Genomic DNA, 15611 nt, shown 5'->3' on the forward strand with positions numbered 1-15611 from the left:
GTCAGAGGGAGAAGCAGACTCCCTGCCAAGCAGGGAGCCCGATGCGGAACTCGATCCAGGGACTCCAGGATCATGACCTGAGCCGAAGGCAGTCGCTTAACCAACTGAGCCACCCAGGCGCCCTCAGCAAGACCTTCTCACCAGAGCGGTCATCCTAAGATCCAGGAGTCAGGACAACATGGTGGGGAGAGCAGGTGGGGTAAAAAAAAAATTAAGAGACAAATGTTCTCCTGGTAGGCCCAGGACATTTTCCCTTGGAGTCTATCTTGAGGTACCTCCCAGTATATTCAGATTGCTTGTCATTTGCACCAGTATTTCTTGAACTTCCCCTCTCCCACCAAAAACACATACAAGATGAGGGCTTGTTTGGTGTCACCTTGGGAACTCAGAGGAAGTCCAAGGAAGAGGCACCTCTGTTGTCTTCGTTCCCAGGGTGGGTCGGGGGGGCAGGTGGAGGGCATCCAGTGACCATAGTGGTCCAGACATGGTGAAATCAGACACCTGGCCTATGGAGGCCCATGGGTTCAGTGTTAGAATTCTGCCATGGTCATTCTTTTGTTCAAATTTCTCACCTCCTGACTTTCAAAAGTTAGTTTATCCCTTCTGCTTCATTTTCCTCATTAAGGAAAACAGGGTTTAAGTGTTACCATCACATAGATTGTAAGGTCTGTGAAAGCTGCCGCCACTTTTTCATCTTTGTTTGTGTGGCTCCCATTACGGTACCTGTAACATGGAAGGATATTCCAACCTGCTTGTTAAATGTTGAGAATAATCAAACTTCATTGCAGTAAAGAATAATATCTTGTTTGTTGTGTGACTTTGTGCCATGCTTTGCTTTGTGTGATGTGTAAGAAGCCAAGTTAAACACCTAGTGAAATATCATTGAGTTTGGAATCCTGAACCTGCTTTGTAATTATGTTAACCTGCTTCATGATTGAATAAAGCTGACCTTGTGGAAAGACACAACTTGTGCATGTCTTCACAACATGCTGAGACACCCCCTGCAGCCTCCCTGGATGCAGTCACCTCCCTGTGGGACCCACAAGAGGAGCCCTAGGCCAATGACAGAGGGGACCCTTTGGAGCATGGTCCTGCTTCTCACCTGGGAGCCACCCCAACATGTCTCAAGGCACTGGATTTGAAGGGCTGTGGTCCCAGCGACCCTGGCCACCAAGATTTCTGCTGAGATTTCTGCTGAGACCCTTCTCCATTCACCATTCTCCCCAAAAAAATGATGCTATGGTAACCTCTCTGCTCAAACTCGACGGAGAAATTTTTCCTTAAGACTGCTTTGTACATTTTCCTCTCCCCTTCTCAATTCCCGCAGAATCAAAATTCTTCCTCCTGTATGTTCCTGGTTTGCCTGTTAGAGAAGGACCAGGTTTAGGGGTGGCAATGGGGGTGCTGTTTCCAGGCAGGGCTCTTGGTCACCTGGCTTTGCTGGTGGCAGGGCGCACACCAGAATGACAGAGGTCATGGCGAACAGTGGTCAAACTTGCTCATGAGCACTGGGCCTCCAAGAGGTCCAGCAGCCAAGCCGCCAGCAGCCCTGAGGACTCCACTCTCCCTGAGAACATTCCTGCTCCATTGTGCAGGCCCTTCTCTCCAATTTCATCTCAGGGGCCGGCCTGTCTCTTCAAGTTGCTCTGTTCCATCTACAGCATCTCTCCCTTTCCAAAATCCCCACACAAGCTCTCTGTCTCTTTCAGGCGCAGACAAAAATCTCACGAAGTGTCCCTTCTGACTCACCCTCTCCCCATCTGGATTTGTAGTATATGCAACGGAGCTCACATGCGGGAAGAAGGCTGGGGTGCTGTGGGAAGGCAGACGTGGCCTGGGCGTGGGAAAATAAATAAAAAACAAGCCACTACCCTTGACAGCGTGGCCTTTATGCCCTGAGGTAAGGAGTAGGTGTGCAGGCTTCAAATCCCTACTCTGACGTGGTGGTTTTCCAAGGCATTTCACCTCTCAATAGGAAAGGGACTGGAATTAGCTCATCCACACCATCCTGGGGTTCAAAGGGAGCAGTGACCTAATGAAAATCAATGCCCAGCACAGTCCTCAGTGGTAAGGGAATGCTTAAGTACAATAATTCTTTTCTTTTTTTTTTTAAGATTTTATTTACTTATTTGTCAGAGAGAGAGAGCACAAGCAGAGGGAGAAGCAGGCTTCCTGCTGAGCAGGGAGCCCGATGCGGGACTCGATCCAGGGACTCCAGGATCATGACCTGAGCCGAAGGCAGTCGTTTAACCAACTGAGCCACCCAGGTGCCCCTTAAGTACAATAATTCTTGAAATCCTTCTCCTTCTGCTATTTCTCTGGAGCAAGAAAATTCACGGGGATTTTGTGCTGTGTGGTATGAAAGTTTGAGCTTTCTTCCCCTGAGCTAATTCTCTGCTCCCTTCACCTCACCTCTTCGGTTCCAAGATCCCACCCTGTGCCCCACCCTCTCCCTCCTCTCTGTCAGGATTTCCTAAGCCACCTCTGCTGATATCGATGCTGTTGCTAGACCACTGTGAACATCATGTCTGCAGTGAATTGCAAAGTACTTGGTTATCCATGTCTTGGACCACAGGGTGATATTTTGGCCTTTTCAGTCTCAAAAAATATATATTTAAGGGATTTTTTTTTTCAGTAAGAGCTAGCCTACCACCCTAAGAACTGTAAATTTAGATGTGTGTTGGAGACATTAATTACTCAAAGTCTTTCACTTTCTTTTTTGACCTTTTTTTCTTGGGAAGTGTATTTAAGAAAGAAAATGAGTAAAGATGGGAGATAAATTATTGTCCAGAACTGTTTCTTTATTTCATCCCCAACTTTTTCCTGGGAGTGATTCCAATAGAAACACTTAATGTGGGGGAGGGAGGTTAATAAGTGAAACATGCCTTGAATTCACTGAGAGAACAACAGTCCCCTAAAAACCCTCTTGTCAGGAACTGGTCAAATTCAGAGTATAGTTCCACAATTCTTTATTAGCAATGCTAAAATCCCAAAGTTCTGCCAACCTACAGTGTAAGATGTAAATAGGACTGCAAAACTCATTTGGCAACAAAATCTAACCTGAATGTTTATTCTTTTGCTAATCCCAGCTTGTAAAAATATGCTTAGGAAGAATTGGTTACTAGATGCTGCCCATTTGTTTCATTCAGAAGAAAACTTTTTTAATGTGAAAACTTCACAATTTGCCTCCTTTGGAGCAGAATGGGATCAGGATCGGGATAGAAAACTTAAGGCTGGGTGATTATTGAATCCTTTGCCTTAGCACTCTCTATACAGGAGCTGTGTGGGAGCTGTGTTAGGGCTGGCCTCTGGGACTTGCACTTCTACCATAGGGGTGAAGCCCCAAAGTGGCCAGCACGGAGTAGGATGGACCCTCTACTCCCCCAACCTGTGGCAGCTGCTGAAGAGCTGGAACAGGGCTGGACACCATACCAAGTCCTTGCACGCTTGGGCACTGGGAGTGAGGGGGGCAGAGAAGGAGCCAAGCCAGGAAGAAGCTGCGACCCCTGCCTGGACCTGCTAGGATTCAAGTCCAGGAGGGGCTGGAGCCTGAGGCCGGGCCAGGGGAAGACTGGTTCTGTCCCTGCAGGCTGTGGGGGTCACAGATCCAACCGTGTGCAGCCCTCACAGCCTGGCGGCCCCAGCTGCCTCCCAAGAGCATGGTGCCAGCAGACCCCACCTCACTGCAGTGGGTGGTGGGAGTCTAGCCCCGGGATCTGCCAGGGCCTCCCACAGCCAGGGACACTGAGGGCTCGCAGACCCAGCCTGCCTTCTGGACCCTTCTTTTCCTAGTTTTTTAAATTATTTTATTTTATTTAAATTCAATTAATTAACATATAGTGTATTATTAGTTTCAGAGGTAGAGTTCAGTGATTCATCAATGGCGTATAAGAGCCAGTGCTCATGGGGCGCCTGGGTGGCTCAGTCGTTAAGCGTCTGCCTTCGGCTCCGGTCATGGTCCCAGGGTCCTGGGATCGAGTCCCACATTGGGCTCCCTCCTCGGTGGGAAGCCTGCTTCTCCCTCTCCCACTCCCCCTGCTTGTGTTGTCTCTCTCTGTCAAATAAATAAATAAAATCTTTTTTTAAAAATGTTTAAAAAAAAAGAGCCAGTGCTCATATCACGTGCCCTCCTTAATGCCCATCACCCAGTTACCCCATCCCTCCACCCACCTCCCCTCCAGCAACCCTCAGTTTGTTCCCTATAGTTAAGAGTCTCTTATGGTTTGTCTCCCTCTCTGATTTCATCTTATTTTATTTTTCCCTCTTTGCCACGCGAAATCATCTTTGTTTACAGTAAGAGAATTTTACAGGATTCATCTTTACAATTAACTGGCGTTCAGGGAACTGAGGAAATGTTCCTCCATTCCTTTTGCAAAATGTCGAACTTTTAAAATTTATTCTTACCGGGGGGCTTGGGTGGCTCAGTTGGTTAAGCGTGTACCTTCCATCTTGGGTCCTGGGATGCAGCCCCATAGTGCACTCCCCGCCCAGCGGGGATTCTGCTTCTCCCCCTGCCTCTCCCCTCTGCTTGTGCTCTCTCTCTCTGTCTCTCTCTCTCTCAAATAAATAAATAAAATATTTTTAAAAATTATTCTTACCACCGTAAATGCACATTTGCTTGCGCAGGGGGGAGGGGGGGAGGGAGGAAGGGGGGGAGTGGCAGCGGCTCCCACTGGGAGAGACCAGGAAGAGGGGGTAGCGGGAATGCGCCACAGAGCTGGGGAAGAAAGAGGTCTCCGTGGGGCCGGATAGACCCGGAGCCGCCAGGGAAGCGGGGGGGGGGGGGGGGTTCCTAGGCGTCGCAGCCTCCTGCTGGGAGGGGACGGCGGGACTGCGCTGAGGTGCTGCGCCCAGCAGGGCTGGAGAGGGATCTGGCAGGTGTGGGAATCATAAATGATCCCTTAATGGTCTAGAATTTTAACGGAGGGGAGGGGGGAGGGACCAGAAAACAAGTTTTGATTCAGGCGAAATTGCCCAGCTGTGCGCCCTTTGCGCCCACAGTGTACCTGAGCGCTAGCGCTCCGGGAGCCGCCTCCCCTCGTTGCCCCTCTTCACCATCTTCCGACTTCCAGAGTGCTATAGCTTGTCTTGTTTTGTTTTAGGTCACACACGGTCCCTGGCGGCATCAGAGGCCAGAGGCGCCTCTCCCGTCGCCGGTCTCCCTCCTTGACACCGGGGAGCCCTTTCCTCCCACCTCGAAGAGCAGCCCGGCAGGCAGGCAGGCAGGCATGAGCAGCGGTTCTAGCAGTTTCCTGTGGAAGTGTGAGGTGAGTTGTTTAAAATTCCCCAGGCTCTCTCCCAGCTGCTGCATCAGGTAAATTACATTATCGAAAGCCAAAACTGTTGTGAGGTGACCATCTCTCCCAGCACCTTCTTTGCACAACACCCCTCATTCTCCTGTCGTGATGTAGGGTGTTAATGGTCTCTGCTGGCGCCAGCCTTGGAATGCTTCCCCATCCACTGTTGTCTTTCTTTAACTTGCCCACACCCGCCCTTTGTAGATAATCACTTTGTCAAACGCTCCTCAATTACTGAGCTGGAGTGTGCCTTTGTTGCATGCACATGGCAAAGCTGATTCTTACAGGCCCCACTTACTAGTATACAATCACTCCAAAATATTTAGTAAACCAAAATATTTAGTCCTGGGGCATTTCAGAAGCAGGGCATAGAAAGAGGTTCCAGCAGAGCCAACTGAGAAGGAAAAGGAAAACTAGGAGAGTGGGATATCATGGAAGCCAAGAAAATAGGCTCCCTAGGAGGATGGTGAGGATAGAAAAGTCCAATTGTGGAAATGAAAGTCTCATTGTAGAGGTTTAGGAGAGGCTGGGAAATGAAAGATGGAGATCGTGAATATATGCAGCTAAGTTGACTTTTTTTTTTAAGATTTTATTTCTGGGGCACCTGGGTGGCTCAGTTGTTAAGTATCTGCCTTTGGCTCAAGTCATGATCTCAAGGTCCTGGGATGGAGCCCTGTGTTGGGCTCCCTGCTCAGTGGGGAGCCTGCTTCTCCCCCTCCCTCTGCTGTTCCCCCTGCTTGTGCTTTCTCTCACTCTGTCTCCCTCTCTCTGACAAATAAATAAATAAAATCTTTTTAAAAAGAAAAAAAGAAAGAAGTTGAGATAATGCAAATATTCTGCTTCTCATTAAAGTCTTCCCTCCATATTTGGTATCCATTAGCAACTCCTGTCCAAATAAACTTTTAGAGCTTTCTGCCCACGGGTCCTGTCCCCATGCTCTAATGAAACCACCTTTTTTGCATCTAAAAAAAATAAAAAATAAAATAAACTTTTAATGTATTGGTTGCAAAATGATTTTTTCAATGCTAGCACTCTCTATACATTTGTCCATTGAAATTCTGTTTTAAGAAAGAATCTCCCATTCTTCTCTTTCAATTTGTCTATTTTAAAATTAGTATAGATGAAAGGATTTCTATCTTTACAAAGTATAATCCATTCTCTCCCTATTTTGATCTTCAAATTCTTTTTTTTAAGATTTTATTTATTTATTTGAGAGAGAGAATAAGAGAGAGAGAGCATGAGCTGGGGAAGAAGCAGACGGAGAGGGAGAGGCAGACTCCCCGATGAACAGGGAGCCTAATGCGGGGCTCAATCCCAGGACTCTAGGATCATGACCTGAGCTGAAGGCAGCTGCTCAACCAGCTGAGCCACCCAGGAGCCCCTGATCTTCAAATTCTTAAGTGCTTTTGCAGTGAAGCAGAGAAATGAGGTAGCTGAAGATAAATGAAGGATTTTCTAGATTTTTAAAAAATGCGTTCTATAAATGTGGGTTTGTGTCCCAAGGGAATGAATGCATAGTTAAGGAGAAATTCTCAATGAAGGACAGTGGATATATTTTCCCTTTAAGTAGGTGAAAGGAGATGTAATACAAAGAGAGCTTGGCCTTAAATAGAACACCTTTAAAGAAAAACATTCTTGGGGCGCCTGGGTGGCTCAGTTGTTAAGCGTCTGCCTTCCGCTCAGGTCATGATCCCAGAGTCCTGGGATTGAGCCCTGCGTTGGGTTCTCTGCTCAGTGGAAAGCCTGCTTCTCCCTCTCCCACTCCCCCTGCTTGTGTTCCCTCTCTCGCTGTGTCTCTCTCTGTCAAATAAATAAATAAAATCTTTTTAAAAAAGAAAAAAAAAAGAAAAACATTCTTTGAAATTCACCATCAACAGTTCATCTTTATTCTTCCTCTACATTATACATAGTGTGAAAGGCAATCTCCTTATTCCACCGTGTGATGGAAATTTAGTTTGATCACATTGCTGCACTGTCACACCTGTTGCAGTTTGTTTCAGCCATCTTTTAGCCGTGACACTTACGTGGCCAAAGAGCAGGCAAAAGGTCTGCAACGTCCCTTAGGGTGCCTTGCAACAGCGACCATTCTGAGGTAATTCTTTCCTTTTCTGCCAAACAGGCAGCATCCAATCAAGGAGCAAAATGTCTTATTTTTGTACAAATGCTTCCTAAATGTTCCAAAAATTATTTCTAGGACTGTACAGCATCGTTTGCTTTCTGAGAGATACATCTTGGTTCCCTTCTGGATGGGATGTGGATGTGAATGCCACAAATTTCTCTACTCCTAGGAGTTCCATCTATGACTCTTCTCCAATTTGTTGATTTTGTGCATATTGTCTGTAGGGGATAATGATCACAGGGCATTTTGAGTTACTTCTCGTTAATTCCATGGGGCTGTTTCTAGAATCTTTGTCCCTTTTACACACTGGCCTCATTTCGAGAGCTTCTCTCATAATAAGAAAAGTCAATTCCGTGGAATGTAGACTCTCCTAGAACTTAACAAGGACAGGAACTTGAGCAGAGGGAACAGTAACTTGTTAAAGGTAATGTTTGCTAGGGAATTTTTATTTATTTATTTATTTTACATTTTGATTATTTATTTGTCAGGGAGAGTGAGAGCATAAGCAGGGGGGATGGCAGGCAGAGGGAGAAGCAGGCTCCCTGCTGAGCAAGGAGCCAGACAGCCCAGGATCCTGGGATCATGACAAGAGCCAAAGGCAGACGCTCAACCAACTGAGCCACCCAGGTGCCCCTACCAATGAGTTTAAATATATAATGTATATTCCACAAAGAACAAAAGTATTACTCTTGAAATCCGGGGAAAGATCAAGATAAAAACAAATTCCTAACAATGCCTCCACTTCAACTTTATGTCTTTCCTTTCTTACATGCTTTCATTTGAAATAAAGGCCAATCAGAAAAATCAAACTACTTAAAGAATCACTAATGTCCTTGGTATCTATCTATTGATTTCATTAATTCCTTAAATAAAGAACCACTAATGTCCTTGGTATATATTGATTTCATTAATTCCTTAATGTCAATGTTCTCCAGGCAAAGACCACCAGGAATACACTTGCAGTTGAATAAGTTGGTTTATTATTCATCACACAAGATGAATTATACGATGGGCAACCATGGGGTCTCAATATGAGGGTTTAGACATATTATAGGATATGTTTGGGCTTGTTTACTGACCCTGTGGAGGGTTTCAGCAAGCAGCTTTTGTTCTGCATTAGATACTGTGAAGATTCAGGGGTAATTTTATGAGTCAATATATTTTTTAAAAGATTTATTTATTTATTTGAGAGAGAGAGAGATTATATGTAAGCAGGGGAAGAGGCAGAGGGAGAGAGAAAATTGTCAAGCAGACTCCTCACCGAGCAGGGAGGCTCATGTGGGGCACCATCCCAGGACGCTGAGATCATGACCTGAGCAGAAATCAAGAATCGGACGCTCAATCGACTGAGCCACCCAGGTGCCCCTCTATGCCCACTCAATATCTTAATAAATCTCTCTGGAAGGATGGAAGTCTGGGCAGAGAGCATCGCTAAAATTGGCAAAAAAGCAGCAGTTCACTGATATCATTGAGGACAGGCATGTTTGCTTATTTTTGTGGTTAGGGTAATGTTCATGTTTTTTGTCTCTGATCAGATATGATTATGGGGTGGTCTTGTTTTTGTCTTGATCTGTTATTGGCACTGGATGGCCTTGTGTGATGGTGATGTTCTAGGAAACTATTTATATTCAACTGAAGAACATCAGTGCCTACCTATGAGTCCCAGGCTAGCTCATGGCAACACAGGCATCGTACGAAGCACCATCCAGCTCTTGGATGTCAGGGCTGCTTTGGTCTTTCTAGGTGCTAAAATATAATAAAATAGAGACTAGGTTTGAAAATCTCCCAAGCAGACATAATGATTAGCCACATAAGCAAATTAAATCAACTGATGCCATGAACATAAGCGAAACTTAGGTTATTTCTTGTAAATGCCTCTGGTTTTCGTAAATGAAGCATACCTTCCCAAGATAGCATAAGAATTACTTTTAACCAATCAATGCCCAACCACCTGGAAACCCCCATTGTAATAACCAATCATTGTAAAGGTCAGATTCCTCACTATCATTTTATAAGCCACCCTGTAACATCAAAGCCCTGAACTTCAGACCACTTTTGCACTTGTATTTTCCTTCTTTGTGAACAGCTTGCTCCTTACTGAAGTATTTATATTTATTTTTTGGTATAATTTTTTGTATAGTTACTGGCATCGGAAGTGGGATTTGAAAAAGACCCCTGAAGAACCTCCAGTCCAGTGAGTAACTGAGTGCGGTACCCAAGGAGTCCATTGTGCTCCCTGCTTTCTTGCTGACCATGGAGTTCCAGGTAATTTCTCCCAAATCCAAGCTCCACTCCCTTATGTTGACCTCTCCAACTGACTGAGCAACTTCGTGGAAGCTTCTTGGTAAGTCACACTCCTATCTGTGAGGAGAGAATGCCCATGCTTCCCTGGGTTTTGGAGCAGTGGTAAATTCCTTGACTCCCAATAGATTTGTTATCTTAGGAAATCTAAAGGCAGAGATGGGTTCCAACTGATCCAAAACTTGGATCGGGATCTTGTGCCTTTTTGGAAAACTGGTAAATTTGTGGATAATCTGAAGTTGCAGTGGCCACTTTAGGGAAACTTTAACTTCGATAAGAAAGTCTATTTCAGGGGTGCCCTTAAAAAGAGAGAATCCCAAATCTCTCCAGGACAAGGCAATGCATTCTCTTATTGGTATGCAGAAGTTTCTAAAAAAAAACAAAAACTCCAAAAATAGGTTCTCTGAAAATTTTGTTATACCAGTAAATTAAAAAGCTTTAATGAAAACCTGTACCCATCCCAGCAGGTAAGCTTAACTTACACCATCTGCCAAAAACACAGTTTGGACCCAGTTATTCTTTTGAGCTTTGAATTATTATACCTGACACATGGCTAACATTTTAAAATGATTGCTGTAATATTTGCATTTGTGTGTTTATGTATATCTATGTATGAATATATATTATTGTGTGCTAAAACTGCAGTAGAGGACTAATGTTAGCCTTCAGTGGGCCATTTCAAGTGACCTCAAGGAGATATCAAAAACAGGAAAAACTGGAAAACCAGTTAAGTAGAGGTACGCAAGCAATATTTTTGAACAATCAGATATGACAGAAACATAATATATTAAAATGACCTAAGGGTCTTTCACATGTCTGTGTGCATATCAGTAAACGTTAATTTTTACAACCAAATTATACCTTGTGATGTGCAAGTACTTGAAGACCTGCTTGCAAGTACCAATATCCCCTTACCCTCTTTGTATGTGTGATCTCCAATAGCTAGCAAGCTTGGGAGCAGTTCTTCAGAACATCTGAAATACTGTCTCCTGGGCTATAATCTTCAGTAAGAAAATGCATAAAGCATTTACTAAGATACTTGGAGGATTGCTTTTGGTTGACATTAGGTATAGGTGTTATTTTTTTTAAAGAGCTCTAATTAATAATCAAAAAGGGGAAGTGTCTGTATAAATTATATCTTAAACTCTCAGAAATACAGAAACAAACCCAGATGTTTTCCAGGTATACAAGAATTGGGATAATCTTCAGTAAATTCAAGCCGCGATTTCTCTTGATCTCTAACGCTGGGAGCACCGAGCCCAGCGGCGGGTTGCGGGCAGCCAGCTCCCTCCCCGGAGCCCGACCCCTCCCGCACTTGCACCGCTCTGGGCTCCGTGCGCTCCGCTGCTCGTCCCCGCTCCGTTGGGTGCCCCCTCGGGCGCCTGTCAGCCTCGGCTCCACGACGAGCACGGCCGACCGTGCGCCCTGCCACTTTCTGCCAAGCAGAGCCTGGCTGGCGCTCTCCCGGTGGCGGTGTGTTTCGCTGGCATCCGCCCTCTTTTCGCTCAGCCGGCGGGTTCCGTTCGCGGCCGCAGTGGAGCCGGGAAGCCCGGGACCTGGGGCGGGGGCGGCACCCGAGCTGGCGCCGAGCCAGGTGATCCTGGCCGCACCGCGGCCCCTGTACCCCACCGCCTGTGTTTCAGCACCGCGTTCACTCGCGGCGCCCACCAGACAGTGCTGGGATCCGGCGCCACCAACAGCCCCGGAGCAAAGGGCAGGGGCGCTGGGTGCCGTCCCCCCCCGTCCCTGGAGGGCTAGCGCCGGCCCCTTGCCGGTCGCACTTCCCGGCCTTCGCGCTAGCCCTTCGGCGGGTAGCTCCGAGCCGCCGGCGTGTCTGTCACGGCGCGGATTTGTGCCCCGTGTCTGTCGCAGCGCCGCCCGTTTGTCACAGCTGGACTGTTTTCTCAGCGACGGCACCGTTGACTTCGCCACGCGGCTGTTTCTCGGGGGCAACGCCGCGGGTGTCGCCCAGTTTGCATTTCTCTAGTCGCGCCCATGGGCCATTTCAAAGGTGCGGTTTCCCCACTTTCTCCGACAGGAAGGTGTCGCCACAAGTGGCGGCGCGGCGGCGAGGGTGCAGCCCGCCGCCTCTCGGTGGCCCTTCGCTAGCAGAGCCGGGCCGCGCGCCCTCGTTCCCAGCGAGCACAGCAGGGAGACCGCCTCCCTCCCGACGGAGAACAATTTCTGACCGCGCCGCGCGGCTCTCTGTCTCAGAAGCTCGGGACTTGGCGGTCATCAGCCACTCCTTGCTTTGTAGCAGATTTTGACTTAGCGGTGCGCGGGATTTCTTGGCGGGAGCAAGTCCGGTGTAGTCGGGCCGCGATTTCCACAGCCTGCGCCAGTCCGGGAGCCGCCGCAGACCCGGCTTTAGGCGGATCGAGGGTTTAGCCAGGCCTGGGACTTCTTGGTGGAAGGAAGTCCACGTTGACTCTTGGCAAATCAGTATTTAATCCTGCCTTGCAGATTTCTTCGTCCGACCCAACCCCGGGTTAGCCATTTCTTAGCGCAACGTGAGGCGCTTTAGTTGAGCCAAAGTTTCCCACTCCTAGTAAGTCCGAAAAACCCGTGCCTGGGATATCTAAGATCCATTCAAGACCGAACATGTCCAGATTTTCCAGGAAACTGTACCTGTTTATCAGGCCTGCCATTTCTCAACGGTGGCAAATCGTGGTTTGGAAGCAAATATGCCTGTTATTAGGTCCGACAGAAGTAGGAGTCCAATGGCAACACCGATTTTTTGGGTCGTATTTCGTTGTTTTTGCTTTTTGTGTCTTGTTTTGTTCTGTTTTGTTTGCAATAGGAAGTCCATCTTAGCTATGCTTTTTTTTTTTTTTAAAGATTTTATTTATTTATTCATGAGAGACAGAGAGAGAGAGAGGCAGAGGGAGAAGCAGGCTCCCAAGGAGCAGGGAGCCCGATGCGGGACTCGATCCCAGGACCCTGGGATCATGACCTGAGCCGAAGGCAGACGCTTAACCATCTGAGCCACCCAGGCGCCCTCTTCAATCTTAGCTATGCTTTTAATACTAAGTCCGGGAGAAGTCCAGTTCAACAGACTACAAAAATTTCTTATTCGTGGGAAATTTTAGAAATTCAGATTTGACTGGTTTTGGTTGTCAGCCTCACAGAAGTCAGTGTGTATTTGCTAAAGCCATTTCTGATTTGGTAAGCTCTGGGGTGTTCTGTCTGAACAATGGTAGCATCATTAGCCCTTAGAAGTCGGATGTGTACTGGCATAAGCGATTTTTCGATCATACCAATGCTGGATTCACCCCTTCAAAGTCGGTATAAACTGGGAGAAATAATAATTTCTTCATCCTAGCATTCTGTAAATCTAGATCTAGCTGCGTTTCTGTTTATTATGCCATCAAAGTGTGTATATAAGCAACAGTGATTTCTTAATCACGGTAAGTTAGGAGCTGGAAACACCAGGTCAGCCAATCATTTGTTAATATGAAAGTCTGTAAAATCGGTATTTCTTCATCATGGGAAGTTTTGATTCTGCAAGAGACAGTCTGCCTTAGCTGGTCATTCCTAGCAGTACCAAGTGATGTTTCGGCAATAGGAAGTTCAAACGTAATGGTGCTTTTTCTTAGAGTCCAGTAGAAGTCAGTGTCCACTAGCTGAAAAGATTTCTTGTGCACAGCGAGTTCAAGGCAATCCTGATTTAGCTATGTTTGTGTTTGATGACCCTGTAGAAGTCGAGTTCTTAATCATGACAATGCTGTGTTCACAAGTGAAGGCGGCTGTGAAGTCCGTGCAGAAGGCTGATGAGATTATTTAGGTGTCACAAATACGGGTTTAGTCGTGTCAGGCATTTCTTAGTCCTCCTTGCTCTCGGTTTGTGTGTACCGAATACCAGATTCCGCTGACAGGAATGTCATAATCCTAGGACAGCACCATTTAGCATGTTTGCAATTTCTTTCCTTGGGTGAGTTCTCTGGATGTATTTGCTCCGTTAGTTTATTTCCCCGCAGCGTATTTTCCCTTGAAATCCATGCGTTTGATTTCCTTTTGTGTTAACGAGGGTTCCCACCAACGTCGCTTGGCATTGGCAGTTGATCGAATGCTTATTTTATTTGTTACTTCCTGAATTTCACTCTAGTATGTATTCTACTGATTTCCTTGAGCGTTTTACCGCTCAGCTGCCTGCTGACCTGCATTCACCTACAAGCCAGAGAGCAAAGCCCCGTCTGGGCCCGGCAGGTGCGGGGTCTCTGGGCTTTGTGCAGGCTGCTCCAGTCCTGCCAGACAGAAGGAGCACTCTGTCTGCTTTATGGCTTGTAGCTCCACTCCGACAGTTCTTGGTTTGGGCACCATTCCTAGTGCCTACTAAACAGTTTCTCCTACTCAGGACCCCAAGGTTCTCTGTGCCATCTCTTCCTCAGTCCCAGCACCGCTGGTTTCCCTGGGCTGGCCTGTCCATCGTTGAGTGACGACAAGTGAGGCCGCCGGTTTGGAACTTGTGCTCGCTGGAAAGCTATCCTCTTCATGCCCTTAATATCGTATATTTTCTTTGTTGGGTTAGTTTCTGTACGGTATGCTTATTTTGCCGTTTCATTTCGGCTTCTTTTCTTCCCGCTTTGTTTTGGTAATGGGACAAGGACCCGGAGCTGGAGTTCTGAGTGTCCTCTACAATGTTATCCTGTTTCATTTTGTCTACTGATTTGTTACCACTGGTCTCATGACTTCTACCTTGCCTCCGCCCACAAGCCCAGGAGAGCACAAATACCCAGGCTGTGGTACTGCTGCACGCTTTGCCAATTCACTCTGTGCAAAGCTTGAGTCCTCCCGATCAGGGGCCTCCTCCGTGATGGAGCATTTTCTTGGCTGTGTGAGAGGGGCTTGGGATTCCACCAAGGTGGCACCAGAGCCCCAGCCTCCATCTGTGCTGTGCTCAGAAGATTCTGGGCCTCGCCTGCTCCCTTTCTATCCTGTGCTGGGACAGTCCCCAGGTCACGGTGGTGGTTTGGACTCGGGACTGCTTTCCAGTCCTTGTTGGCGGCTTCGCTGGGTCTACCTACAAAATGACGTCTGTCCCAGAGCCCAGAGCACCTTGGAACCAAGACCCGCTCTGCCCACTGTGAGCTTCGGGCCCGGGACACAGAAGAAGCCAGAAGCATCCTCAGGAGAGATGGACCCTGAAGAGGAACCTGAGCCACTCACCCACCAGCAGCTTGCCTCCACCAGGACGACCCGCCTGGCCACACACGGCTGGGCAGGGAGACCTGACAGTGGGCATCCTTCGGAGCAGGAGCACCCCAGACCTCCCCTCCGTGCCTGGGAGAGGCATGTCCGGGTGTTCTCGGGCTGCCTGGAGTGGATTGGTCACATCGTGTACAGCATGAGTTACAGCTGTTGCCCCTGCATCTTTGGGTCTAAGGAGCTCTGAGTTGGGGCAGGAGCCTTTTTCTGTCTTCCCTCGGGAAGAGATTCTCATTTGTGAAACTTGTGAAATAAAAAAGTATTAAGATGTGGCTTCAGAGTTCAATGTCCGGTTCTGCTTCTTGGGCTCTGAAGTTCTCCTTTTCCTTACAGGTCGCTGACTACACTCAGGTTCCTTATATATTCCACATTAAAAAGTACGACTTAGCTTTGTTCCTGTTTCTTCACTTCCAAAAGCTGGTGTACACAGAGGCAAATTGGTTTCTTTCTCCTGGCCAGTCCTGGGAAATCACGATTTAACTCTGTTTATATTTGCCACCTCAGTGGAGTCATTGTATACTGGTGAATGTGATATCTTCTTGCTAGGAACATCCTAAAAATTACCACATGGACTTGTTTCTTTTTCTTCACAAGACTTCACAAGAAGTCGGTGTACAGTGGGGTAAAGCTATTTCTTTCTCCTCACAAGTTCTGGGATATCACGATTTAACTCTGTTTATTTTTGCCAC

The sequence above is a fragment of the Mirounga leonina genome, unplaced genomic scaffold (genome assembly GCF_011800145.1).
Source record: "Mirounga leonina isolate KUSES-001 unplaced genomic scaffold, KU_Mleo_1.0 Mir_96, whole genome shotgun sequence".
In the NCBI taxonomy this organism is placed as follows: domain Eukaryota; kingdom Metazoa; phylum Chordata; class Mammalia; order Carnivora; family Phocidae; genus Mirounga; species Mirounga leonina.